The following is a 14189-nucleotide window of genomic DNA, read 5'->3' as shown; positions in this document are numbered from 1 at the left end:
TGTTTGAATAAGTAAGGTGTGTATAACTGTATAGTTGAGGAAATGGAGGTGAGATTGTTTCTTTGCATGACTGACTAGGTGTGTGAGTAACTCCATGGATGAGTGACAGTGTGTGAGTGTCTGTATACACTGAGTGTATCTAAGGTTATATTAGAGTCTGAAGAGGTTTATCGTATTAGCACAAGAATGATGTCAAATGAGATGTCATCAGTGATGTCATCAGTGATGTCATTTGAGATGTCATCAGTGATGTCATCAGTGATGTCACTGACCATGTCATGAATGATGTAATATGTGACATCATCAGCAGTGGATTGCGGGTGCGCGATATATAGTTAGTTGCACTAACTATATATGGAATTTCAATGGTTTTGTGTGAGTAAAATAAGGTTTTCTAAATGCTAATTCCTAACTATATATGGTCTATAACCTATGATTTTTTCAGTGAATTTTCAAGGTTTTGTAAATGCTAATTCCTAACTATATATGGTCTATAACCTATGGTTTTTTCTGTGAATATATATATATATATATATATATATATATATATTACCTGGCGACCGCCAGTAGGTAATATATATATATATATATATATATATATATATATATATATATATATATATATATATTACCTACTGGCGGTAGCCAGTAGGTATATATAGTTAGGATTTTTTCTCTATGGGATTTTTGAAAATTCTATGTCTAATAACTTTGGCGTTTGTGGACGGAATTGGCTGAAATTTTCAGGAAAATGGAACATTTTGTTTCTGAGCAGCCCCTGAAAATTTGGGGGGGGGTTCGTCAAGGGGGGGCGAGAAAAAAGGGGGGTCCCAAAACGCGTTTTTCCCATGTTAATTACCATAGGGCGGTTGGCCTCACTTTTAGCCCGAACGGCTGAATGGATTTGCACGAAACTTGGCAAAATTGTAGGGACTGTTAGCCCGATGTGCCTTTGCTAGGTCTCAATATATGTGCTCCAGTGGATTTTGAGAAATTAAGGTTCAAAAAAATATATATATCTGTAACAGCGCTCCGGGCAGCGCCCCGGTTCGCGTACTTGACGCGTAACGGAACTTCGCGAAGCGAAGCTGATTGGCTCTCCGGTGTCTGTCAACATTCTAAACAGCCCGGAGCGGCCGCCATCTTGTCTCTCGGTAGGATCGAGAGACAAGAGGAGGCCAAAACAAAGGGGGAAATGACCATAAGGGGGCATAGTAGATCCTCCCTGACCCCCTAGGTTTGATGTGGAGGCTTTAAAAGGGCCCCGCGGGGCAAAAAAAGAAATACAATTTTTTTTGTTTTTTTTGCGTGGGGAGCGCCCGGTTCGCGAACCGGGAAGCGGCCCGGGGAGCGTACTATAAGGAAAAAAGAATGATAGACTTTTCAAATATTGTATGTTAATTGATTGTTTGTTTTGTTGATTTTTATTTATTTATTTATTTTTTAAACAATTATTTATTATTGTGATTGTGTTTCAAAATTTAATAAAATGTCTACCATTTCACTGTCTGAAATGTCGTTATTTTCATTGAACATAGCTTGTAATGTTTGAGTGTGTAAAATGTCCTCATTTTCAAGGAGGACATCTACTGATTGCACACATTGCAGTAGTTCTTGGTCCCAAGTTTCATCCATAAATTCAATGTCATTTGGATCAATGATTTCTTGGTTGGTCTCTGCAAGGACAATTTCAAATGACACTTTCTGTTCGCCTTCCATTTTGCTTGAAATATGCATAAAAAAAATATATATTAGTAGAGATAGGGCACTGTTGGGATTAATTTTAGATAGGCAGTTTTTAACAGTGAATTTATCTTTGGGCAGTGCATAGTATCAGAGTGGAAGTAGGAATATAAAAAAGTGTATGTGATTTAACGTAAGTAAATTCATAATTATAAAAGACAAGACTAACTCCATCCATAACTATAACAGAGAAGTCTATCTAAATCTATAACTACTACAGAGGGATAGTATATAACTATCAGAAAAAGTTTACCATATTAACTTAAAGTGCACAATATACTTCAGTTTTTAAAATAACAACTTACCTTTAAAAAGAAGTTGAAGTTATTAGTGAAAATCCTATTGAAATGTATACCAGGAAGTAGTAGTCAAAATGGCTGTGTTTCCTTCTCTTCCTTTATATTCAGGTACATAACCAATCAAATGTCAGGTAAAAAAAATGGAAAAGAAAGTAACATTTTCATTGGTTGTCAATTCCAACACTTCAGGTGTGTTTTGTGAAGTAATTTACCTCAGGGTATTTAGAGAGGTCTACAGGCTAAATGGCTAAATGGAATTCCAACCAAATTTGTGAAAATGGTAGGGATTGGTATGTAGTATGAGCAAATCTATATTTGGTGAAAGTGTCTCTAGGGTTTCTTCTGTAAATTACTTTCCCACCTTTTTTAATGGAGCGCTTCCCGGGGAGCGCCCCGGTACGCGAACCTGCAGCGTTACGGGAGTCCACCATTTTGTGTTTCGGTCGAATTAAGATACAAGATGGAGGGCAAATAATGTTCAGAATGGGTAGAAGGGGACACGGTAGACGTATTTTGACCCCCTAGGTTTTCTGAGGATGGCTGAGGAGGCCCATATGTGCGAAAAAAACCTTTTTTTTTTAAAATTTCGCGCGGTTAGCTTCCGGTTCGCGTACCGGGTAGCGCTCCGGGGAGCGTACTTTGTTGAAAATTAGTGAAAAAAGTTAGAGTAAAATAATAATTGTGAGTGATCAGATGTAGGGTAGCTCTGGGAGAAGCTTTTGGGTTTATGGTACATTTAGGTACTTATAAGTAGGTACCAATGCACAGTTTTAAATTCAGAATGAAAACTCTGTTCCCTTCATCTGAGAAGTGAACTCCATCTCCTCTGTAGATATCTTGCATGTAGTAACGCAAGTTATTGTTGTACATGGAGCCCATTCCATGGTCTCTCATGTAAGCTGAAACAGATTTGTTTACATGCTTCCTCGATTTCTCAATTTGTGGACAAAATTGGTTCGACCACCTCCATTTCTGTCTTTGGCATATATTTGAATATACCAAGGCAGTTTGAGGAAAAAGTGCCATCAATTGCTCAAAGGTGTCCTTTAAAAGCATTTCCAGACCTACACCAGTCAAAGTGCCCAAGTCATTACCTCCACAGTGCAAAATTAACAGGTCAGGTTTAGGCAAATGCATAAAGGTTTTCACCAATGGTATCAATTGGTGACATTTTAATCCTCTGTGGCCAAACCACTTAATTTCCACATCTTGTAAATTGAGGTTAGGTAAATTTCTGTTCTCAGCATACCTTTGAGCCCAGTAGATGTAACTATGTCCAACAATCCAGACAGAAAACATGGTGAGAGAAGGTTCTGCTGCAGTCAGATGAAGTGTGGCAATGAAATGGCAGTTGGAAAAATAAGAGTTTAAAATGAAAAAAAATGTGGAGTTTCTGTGTTAAGGAAGCAGTAGCAGTGATTGGTGGATTTTGATTGCTGAAAACAGAAAGTTAGGGTGCATGGATGAGTTATTTGAAAGATGTAATTTGAATGGTCAAGAAAAAATCATTTAATGAAAGATTGCACTGGATATGCAGGTGCACTGAGAGTTCAGAGTTCAATTGAAACATTGTTGTGTGAACTTGCAAACATCAGAGGTCTTTCAGGAGGTGGTTGCTATGCAAAAAAGGCAGAGAGGGCAGAGGGGGGAAGGGTGTTGATTTGAAAAAAGTGAGGGAAGAGTTTTGATTGGGTGACATGAGAGATATGTGTGATGAGTTACAGCATTTCTGTGCTTTTCATAGCTGCAGACTCTGGAGTGCATACCTTTTGCTCTGCTAAAGACAAATTGGTGTGTTTCTGAGACTGTTTTGAAACTCATAAAGTATTTGCTAAGGTGAAAAAACATTCATTTAATTTAGATAGACAATATTATGCTTTAGGGAGAAAATTATGAAGAAAGTTCTGTATTTAAAATGTTGCTTTGTGTCAAGTGTTTTACAAATAGATTTTGTTTCTTTGAGTTACATAGCCATGTTAAAAGTGACCCTTAAAAAAACGCTTTCATGTGTCTTAGGGCATTGTAAGTCATTTCCCGATGAATGTAGGTATATAATTGATTTATATGATGTGTTTAAAATCGTTTTTTGAAAAATATTAGGTTTCTTGATATGTACTGCTAGAGCTTCATAGGTTGCTTGGGGCATATTTATAAGGCATTTGAGTCTCTCTGATGTTATTTTTCCCATTTTAATTTAAGACCTTTCCCCGTGGAGCAAGGTCCTTGCAAATATGCCCCCATCTGTGCTTGGCAAATTTAGATTTTAATTCTTTGACTAACATAGCCATGTTAAAAGTGACCCAGAAATGGTGCAAGGGCCTTAAAAAACGCTTTCATGTGTCTTAGGCCATTTTAAGTCATTTCCCCTTGAATGTAGGTATATAATTGATTTAGATGATGTGTTTAAAAACGATTTTTGAAATCAATTAGTTTACTTGATATGTAGTGCTAGAGTTTCATAGGTTGCTTGGGGCATATTTATAAGGCATTTGAGTCTCTTTGATGTTATTTTTCCCATTTTAATTTAACCGCATGCGTGCGGGCGGAATTCCGCCCGTACGCTGAGATTTGCGGTATCGCATGTTACGTGACGAGCTGGGCTCGTCATGAGCGTGCGAGGAGGCTACCTCATGACGAGCCCAGCTCGTCATGAGCGTCGAAGGGGTTAAGACCTTTCCCCGTGGAGCAAGGTCCTTGTAAATATGCCCCCATCTGTGCTTGGCAAATTTAGATTTTAATTCTTTGACTAACATAGCCATGTTAAAAGTGACCCAGAAATGGTGCAAGGGCCTTAAAAAACGCTTTCATGTGTCTTAGGCCATTTTAAGTCATTTCCCCTTGAATGTAGGTATATAATTGATTTAGATGATGTGTTCGATTTTTGAAATCAATTAGTTTACTTGATATGTAGTGCTAGAGTTTCATAGGTTGCTTGGGGTATATTTAAAAGGCATTTGAGTCTCTCTGATGTTATTTTTCTCATTTTAATTAAAGACCCTTCCCCGTGGTGCAAGGTCCTTGTAAATACGCCCCCATCTGTGCTTGGCAAATTTAGATTTTAATTCTTTGACTAACATAGCCATGTTAAAAGTGACCCAGAAATGGTGCAAGGGCCTTAAAAAAACGCTTTCATGTGTCTTAGGCCATTTTAAGTCATTTCCCCTTGAATGTAGGTATATCATTGATTTAGATGATGTGTATAAAAACGATTTTTGAAATCAATTAGTTTACTTGATATGTAGTGCTAGAGTTTCATAGGTTGCTTGGGGTATATTTAAAAGGCATTTGAGTCTCTCTGATGTTATTTTTCTCATTTTAATTAAAGACCTTTCCCCGTGGTGCAAGGTCCTTGTAAATACGCCCCCATCTGTGCTTGGCAAATTTAGATTTTAATTCTTTGACTAACATAGCCATGTTAAAAGTGACCCAAAAATGGTGCAAGGACCCTAAAAAAACGCTTTCATGTGTCTTGGGCCATTTTAAGTCATTTCCCCTTGAATGTAGGTATATCATTGATTTAGATGATGTGTTTAAAAACGATTTCTGAAATCAATTAGGTTTCTTGATATGTACTGCTAGAGTTTCATAGGTTGCTTGGGGTACATTTAAAAGGCATTTGAGTCCCTTTGATGTTATTTCTCCCATTTTAATTAAAGACATTTCCTCGTGGTGGAAGGTCCTTGTAAATACACACCCATGTGTGCTTGGCAAATTTAGATTTTGATTATTTAACTTACATAGCCATGTATGCCTCTTTTGCATCACTGTGCGTCACTTTTGTAACGCAGCGGCGGTGCAAAAGATTTGTTATGTGGCGACATATTTACAACTTGATGCATCTAGGCAGATGTGTCATGCTGTAAAGTCCCGTGCCACATGAAACCGATGCAGCAGTGATGCAAAACATGCACCATGTTGCAAGACAGGCCTCATTTCATCTCCAACAAGATAAGAAGCTGTATCTTCTGTAAATGTCAAAATTGTTGTATACACTGCTCAACTTATGTGTACTCTTTCATATGCTAGAGTCCATCTGCACTATGAGATACCTAAGCAAAGGAAACACAGGTGATGTGATTGTGAAATGAGGAAAAGAAACTCCACATTTTTCAATTACATCACCTGTGTTTCCTAAGTTTACGAATGACATTGTGCAGATGAGGTTTAGGTCTGTCCACGGACACAGAAGAGGTCCGGCCTTTGTTCAAGAGTGAAGTGGACATGACTTACTTCATTGGTAGGTCTTCACATGTATTATCTCCTCTATACTCTTCAACAAGCGTAAATTTAATCTGCAACCCTGAGTAGGCCTCACCTTAAACAAACCTCTGGATAGGCCACACCTTAATGTCATCCTGAATCAATCATTTAACATGTTAGGGACAGATTTATGATAGGTGTATGACTCTTTTGCGTCACTGTGCGTCACTTTTGTGACGCAGCGGCGGTGCAAAAGATTTGCTATGTTGCGACATATTTAAAAATTGATGCATCTAGGCAGATGTGTCATGCTGTAAAGTCCCGTGCCACATGAAACCGATGCAGCAGTGATGGAAAAGATGCACCATGTTGCAAGACAGGCCTCATTTCATCTCCAACAAGATAAGAAGCTGAATCTTATGTAAATGTCAAAATTGTTGTATACACTGCTCAGCTTATGTGTACTCTTTGATATGCTAGAGTCCATCTGCACTATGAGATACCTAAGCAAAGGAAACACAGGTGATGTGATTGTGAAATGAGGAAAAGAAACTCCACATTTTTCAATTACATCACCTGTGTTTCCTAAGTTTACGAATGACATTGTGCAGATGAGGTTTAGGTCTGTCCACGGACACAGAAGAGGTCTGACCTTTGTTCAAGAGTGAAGTGGACATGACTTACTTCATTGGTAGGCCTTCACATATATTATCTCCTCTGTACTCTTCAACAAGTGTAAATCTCATCTGCAACCCTGAGTAGGCCTCACCTCAAACAAACCTCTGGATAGGCCACACCTTATCGTCATCCTGAATCAATCATTTAAAATGTTAGGGACAGATTTATGATAGGTGTGTGCCTCTTTTGCGCCGCTGTGCGTCACTTTTGTGACGCAGCGGCGGTGCAAAAGATTTGCTATGTGGCGACATATTTACAACTTGATGCATCTAGGCAGATGTGTCATGCTGTAAAGTCCTGTGCCACATGAAACCGATGCAGCAGTGATGTAAAACATGCACCATGTTGCAAGACAGGCCTTATTTCATCTCCAACAAGATAAGAAGCTGAATCTTCTGTAAATGTCAAAATTGTTGTATACACTGCTCAACTTATGTGTACTCTTTCATATGCTAGAGTCCATCTGCACTATGAGACACCTAAGCAAAGGAAACACAGGTGATGTGATTGTGAAATGAGGAAAAGAAACTCCACATTTTTCAATTACATCACCTGTGTTTCCTAAGTTTACGAATGACATTGTGCAGATGAGGTTTAGGTCTGTCCACGTACACAGAAGAGGTCTGGCCTTTGTTCAAGAGTGAAGTGGACATGACTTACTTCATTGGTAGGTCTTCACATGTATTATCTCCTCTATACTCTTCAACAAGCGTAAATTTAATCTGCAACCCTGAGTAGGCCTCACCTTAAACAAACCTCTGGATAGGCCACACCTTAATGTCATCCTGAATCAATCATTTAACATGTTAGGGACAGATTTATGATAGGTGTATGACTCTTTTGCGTCACTGTGCGTCACTTTTGTGACGCAGCGGCGGTGCAAAAGATTTGCTATGTGGCGATATATTTAAAAATTGATGCATCTAGGCAGATGTGTCATGCTGTAAAGTCCCGTGCCACATGAAACCGATGCAGCAGTGATGGAAAAGATGCACCATGTTGCAAGACAGGCCTCATTTCATCTCCAACAAGATAAGAAGCTGAATCTTCTGTAAATGTCAAAATTGTTGTATACACTGCTCAGCTTATGTGTACTCTTTGATATGCTAGAGTCCATCTGCACTATGAGATACCTAAGCAAAGGAAACACAGGTGATGTGATTGTGAAATGAGGAAAAGAAACTCCACATTTTTCAATTACATCACCTGTGTTTCCTAAGTTTACGAATGACATTGTGCAGATGAGGTTTAGGTCTGTCCACGGACACAGAAGAGGTCTGGCCTTTGTTCAAGAGTGAAGTGGACATGACTTACTTCATTGGTAGGTCTTCACATGTATTATCTCCTCTATACTCTTCAACAAGCGTAAATTTAATCTGCAACCCTGAGTAGGCCTCACCTTAAACAAACCTCTGGATAGGCCACACCTTATCGTCATCCTGAATCAATCATTTAAAATGTTAGGGACAGATTTATGATAGGTGTGTGCCTCTTTTGCGCCGCTGTGCGTCACTTTTGTGACGCAGCGGCGGTGCAAAAGATTTGCTATGTGGCGACATATTTAAAAATTGATGCATCTAGGCAGATGTGTCATGCTGTAAAGTCCCGTGCCACATGAAACCGATGCAGCAGTGATGGAAAAGATGCACCATGTTGCAAGACAGGCCTCATTTCATCTTCAACAAGATAAGAAGCTGAATCTTCTGTAAATGTCAAAATTGTTGTATACACTGCTCAACTTATGTGTACTCTTTGATATGCTAGAGTCCATCTGCACTATGAGATACCTAAGCAAAGGAAACACAGGTGATGTGATTGTGAAATGAGGAAAAGAAACTCCACATTTTTAAATTACATCACCTGTGTTTCCTAAGTTTACGAATTACATTGTGCAGATGAGGTTTAGGTCTGTCCACGGACACAGAAGAGGTCTGGCCTTTGTTCAAGAGTGAAGTGGACATGACTTACTTCATTGGTAGGCCTTCACATATATTATCTCCTCTGTACTCTTCAACAAGTGTAAATCTCATCTGCAACCCTGAGTAGGCCTCACCTCAACCAAACCTCTGGATAGGCCACACCTTATCGTCATCCTGAATCAATCATTTAAAATGTTAGGGACAGATTTATGATAGGTGTGTGCCTCTTTTGCGCCGCTGTGCGTCACTTTTGTGACGCAGCGGCGGTGCAAAAGATTTGCTATGTGGCGACATATTTACAACTTGATGCATCTAGGCAGATGTGTCATGCTGTAAAGTCCCGTGCCACATGAAACCGATGCAGCAGTGATGCAAAACATGCACCATGTTGCAAGACAGGCCTCACTTCATCTCCAACAAGATAAGAAGCTGAATTTTCTGTAAATGTCAAAATTGTTGTATACACTGCTGAACTTCTGTGTACTCTTTGATATGCTAGACTCCATCTGCACTATGAGATACCTAAGCAAAGGAAACACAGGTGATGTGATTGTGAAATGAGGAAAAGAAACTCCACATTTTTCAATTACATCACCTGTGTTTCCTAAGTTTACGAATGACATTGTGCAGATGAGGTTTAGGTCTGTCCACGGACACAGAAGAGGTCTGGCCTTTGTTCAAGAGTGACGTGGATATGACTCACTTCATTGGTAGGCCTGCACATGTATTATCTCTTCTGTATTCTTCAACAACCCTAAATTTCATCTGCAACCCTGAGTAGGCCTCACCTCAAACAAACCTCTGGATAGGCTACACCTTATCGTCATCCTGAATCAATCATTTAAAATGTTAGGGACAGATTTATGATAGGTGTGTGCCTCTTTTGTGCCGCTGTGCGTCACTTTTGTGATGCAGCGGCAGTGCAAAACATTTGCTATGTTGTGACATATTTACAACTTGATGCATCTAGGCAGATGTGTTATGCTGTAAAGTCCTGTGCCACATGAAACCTGCGTCAGGTTTCATATAGGTGTTTTGTTGCAGGGTGGGCATTCATTTGCATGAAAGCCCTGTAAAACTAACACAGTGAAATTTAGAAGATTTCACTGAGTCAGCTTTATAGCATTGCTGAATCAAATCCTTATGGCTGTTTGAAACAGGCATAAGGAGTGAAGCACCATGCAATGTGTGGCTTCCTCCTGTGCATTGCAGTAGACATGTCGTGTTTATGACGTGACTCGTGCAATGTGTTGCTTTTGCGGCACAGATGTGTGACGCATCTGTGTTGTTTTTACTCAATGGTGCTCCACATTGTAAATGCGGCACACCATGGGTGGCAGAGCAGCGGTGCACGTTAACTGGTGCATCCCTGGGGATGTGCCAGTTAACATAAATCTGCCCCTTTACATTTAAGTATGTGCAGGGGACACAGAGTCGGTGAGGCTTATCCAAGGTTAAGAAGAGATGAGTCCTGTTTACTGAAAACTTGGACATAGGCCTCACCTCTTCAGCATCGCTGGACATGGCTAAATAATAGCTGCAAAATGATACTCTTGTTAAACAATTTTACTATTATAGTCTCTGAGATTTGTGCCTTACTCTGCAACATCTCATTGTTGTTCTCTTTTTTTAAAGATAACGACAACATCAAGCATGAGTGATAATGAGCAATCAGTTGATGTCGATCTTATCATTGAAATTGTGATTGAAACATCAGTGGAAGTAGATCCCTTGGATGATTTAAATCCTGAGGATGATGAAGAATATGATGAGGATGCCGATTTGTCAGAATTGTATGACATAGGGTGGGAAGCTGACCTGCTTGAGCCTATGGAACTATAAACATTTATTTTTAAAAATAACAAGAAATGAAAAGTAAAAATGTAAACCGTTTCATTTAAAATTAAACACACCTTCAAAAAAAGGTTATGTGTAGTGTCTTCAATAAAATATTAAAATATGCTCATAAAATTAGTTCAGATTCACATATAAAACAACACAGGTAAAATGTAGAAGCATTCAATTTCTTTGCTACTATTTGTGATTTCTAAACTTGACAATGCACTAAAAATTGTTCTATGTAAAAGTAACAAGTAGTGTGTTAAGTTTTTGATGACTGTTATTGATTTACTGTTTGGTAATAGTGGTTAATAACATTTTTTATTATATTTTACCACAGATTCAACTGCAGATCATTTCAAAATTTGAGAATGCCAACTAAGGATAGAATTAGAAAGGCTACAAAACGTCAAAGACAGCAGGTCCATCAAATATTGCAGTAGTCCTCTACAAAAAAAACTTGTCAAGTCACCAAGAAAGCACCAGGTAAGACCACGAAAACATTCATAAGAAACATTTGTAGAAAAAAAAGTAGTACTACAGAAAATGTTTTAGTCCAGAAAAAGAGAAGCAATTTAAACGGAAAGGAAAGGCCAATCAAAAATGTTACTGCTAGAGCAAGAGATAACTCTGTGCATGATAGTAGAAGGAAACAACAGTTTAGGGACATTCGTAGACGAATGTTCCGCAACAGGATAATTGGCAATTTGTTAAAAAATATTAAGAAAGGTCAACAGAAAGTGGTTTTTTATAAGAGAAAAAAAAAAGTTGAGAAAGTTATTGATCAGGCATTTGAAATAAAGCGAAAGTTATTTATTTTGATAATCAATAGAATTAGGAAGCTAAACAAGGCAATTTATGAGTTCAAAAGAAATAGTAGATGGAAGAGAATAGTTAATCGTAGTAATTTTTGTGAAGTTTTTTCCGGAGAATGGATGCATAGTTCAAGTTGTGAGGCATTTTTCAATGAGGAGAGTTATTTCCAGGATAATGATTTGGTGCATGCAGTTGACACCAGTGGTCGAGCTTATGAGGTGAAAGATGGTTGTCCAGTTGAAAAAGAAAAACTTGTGACAACAGAGACAGAAGAGGTGTTAGGTAATGAGGTTTTAGGAAGACGTCCTAAGGGTCCTGTGTACACCTGGAAGTGTAGTAGTATTTGCAGTGTACGACAGGATTCCATCAATTTGCTTTGTGATTTTGTACGGACATTTAATAAGAAAAGTTTGAAGCAGAAAATGATGTTGTTGCAAGAATTAGATCCTTGCAGAGTGAGAGAAGTGACAGGTTTGCATGGTCATTCACTGGCTTGTCTTTCCAGGAGAGTATGCCAGAGTGTTTTTCATCATTTCAGGATGCTAGCAGTGCATCATAATAAAGTGAGGAAATTAGTTAGAATGTTGTATTATGCTAAGAGTCCAGCAATTATGCTTAAACAATTATGCGCTGCTCTTTTGCATGGTTCTGAAATAGATGTGAAGAATATTTGTGAAGAAATTGAGTTTTGTTACTTTGGAAGTAAAGAGGAGAATGTTGAAATTGACCCAGAAGAAGAGGGTAATGTGGAAGACAGTGTACAGGTTTCCAGTACAGATAATTTTCAGAAGGAAATTGCCACGTTTCAGGTTAAATCAAGTGAGAGGCCTAATTTCACTTGTGTGTGTTGTCGACGCACTTATCATAAGAATCAGACTAAGTTAGTGGATTTATATGCAAAAAGTGAAAGGGAAAATAATAGTGAATGGAAGGATTTCGCAACATACTTGATGGTAGAAAATTGTTTTGATTTGGGATCGGATCAACGTGTGTGTACTTATTGTTGTAACAAATTGAATCAAAACCAGATGCCTGCTAGAGCGGTTCATAATAATCTGGAATTGGTTGAGATTCCTTCTGAATTGAAGGATTTAAATACTTATGAATCTATTTTGATTCAAAGTATCCATCCCTTTCAGGCTATTGTAAGAATGGAGCCAAAGACAGGGAAAATTGCCTCCATCAGATTTACAGAGAGGATTAAAGGGAAGAGTTGTTTATTTGCCTCTAGATTTGAAGAAAAACATTAACACAATTGGAGTAGAAAAAGTGGAAGAGGAACCTCTGGTTATCTTAGTTAATGGGGTTCCGACAAAGAATAAGAAAATATGGCAAGATTTAGTGGATGTTAGGAAAGTCAAAAAGGCAACATTGTATTTGAAAAAAAATAATAAGTACTATAAGAATGTATATGTTGCAGAAGAGGGAGTAAGTGAGGAAGAGGATAGCGATTTGTGTGATGGTCAAATTGAGAAAGTAGAACCCTCTAAAAGTGAAGAAATATATGAACATTATAGTGTTCATCCTTTGCATTCCAAGGAAGTCATGGGGAATGCTATTGAGTTGTTTCAAATGAAACAAGCCAAAGGGAGTCCCATTAGTGTTTGGGAGGAAAGTTTGGAAGCTCGGTGTTTCCCACAGCTATTTCCAACAGGTCAAGGAGGAAGATATGATGAGCGACCTCATCAAATTCCTGCTTCTGAATACCGGACTTTACGATTGTATGCAGAAGATGCTAGGTTTCGACAATGCATTCCCTATTTGTTTCATCTCCTGTTTGAAAGCGATCTGTCTGGACTGTCATATGCAGTGAACCACATCTTGAAAAGTGGTATACAGATGCAAAACATCTCTGCAAGTGACTTTATGGATAAAGTCAATGTCCAAGACAGTATTTTGGATTGTCACCTGATTAATCTCATGGTGTGTCAGCGTGGTACTAATGAGTACTGGTACCGTCGTCATGGTGATTTAAAATGTATGCTGAGGAACTTAGGAACTCCCACATGGTTCCTCACTCTGAGCTGTGCCGAGTATGGCTGGGAAGACTTACTTGAATTTCTACGAGAGGCAAATGGAAACATTGAAAACATCGAATTCAAGACACCCGGAGAACTGTGCTCTTTGGATCCAGTCAATGTATGCAGGTACTTCAATCATAGATTTGAAGCTATGATGTCTTTCATCATGAATAAGAAGAATCCACCTCTTGGAGAGGTGTTGGATTCTTCTGGAGAAAGGAGTACCAAGCAAGAGGTGCTCCTCATATACATATGCTGCTGTGGATCAAGGATGCACCTAAATTTGGAACAGATCCAGAAGACTTAGTGATGAGTTTCATACAACAGAATTCTATGTGTGCTGTTCCAAACGCAAAGGAGAAGAAAAGCCTAAGAGAAAAAGTTCTACGTTTCCAAAGCCATCGTTGTGGAAAGTACTGTCGTCGTAAATTCAGAAACAAGGACAAGTTCTACACCAAATGTCGTTTCGGCTTTCCACGACCGGTGATTTCTAAAGGAAGAGTAAACAATTTGATGTCTTCGCTGCGACATAATGTGATGAAGAAATCACCTAAAAACACGTACAATTTGAAGAGGAACGAAGAGTCCAAGTACATCAACGACTACAACCCAGTGATTTTGTCCATGTGGAATGCTAACATGGATATACAGTTTGTGGCTGATAACTGTATGGC

This window comes from Lissotriton helveticus, chromosome 4_1 (genome assembly GCF_964261635.1).
Source record: "Lissotriton helveticus chromosome 4_1, aLisHel1.1, whole genome shotgun sequence".
In the NCBI taxonomy this organism is placed as follows: domain Eukaryota; kingdom Metazoa; phylum Chordata; class Amphibia; order Caudata; family Salamandridae; genus Lissotriton; species Lissotriton helveticus.
This window is presented reverse-complemented; position numbering follows the sequence as displayed.